This window comes from Eimeria mitis, genomic scaffold (genome assembly GCF_000499745.2).
Source record: "Eimeria mitis Houghton genomic scaffold, Emh_scaff8702, whole genome shotgun sequence".
NCBI lineage: Eukaryota > Apicomplexa > Conoidasida > Eucoccidiorida > Eimeriidae > Eimeria > Eimeria mitis.
Genome location: NW_013576413.1, coordinates 1 through 299, shown reverse-complemented (window position 1 = coordinate 299; position 299 = coordinate 1).

Sequence of the window (299 nt, the reverse complement as noted above, 5' to 3'; positions counted from 1 at the left end):
TATTTATTTATATTTATATTTATATAGGCCCAGCTCTGAAGAAGTTTCCTGGTGCTTTTCTGACACAAGATACATCTATATCTATATATATCTATATACACACACACACATATATAAATATATATAAATATATATATTTATTTATATTTATATTTATATTTATATTTATATTTATATTTATATAGGCCCAGCTCTGAAGAAGTTTCCTGGTGCTTTTCTGACACAAAAGGTATTAAAAAGTTTATGTGTTTTTGGGCAGCTTCTTTTTGGGGCTTTTATTTCTAGTTTTATGCATGCGC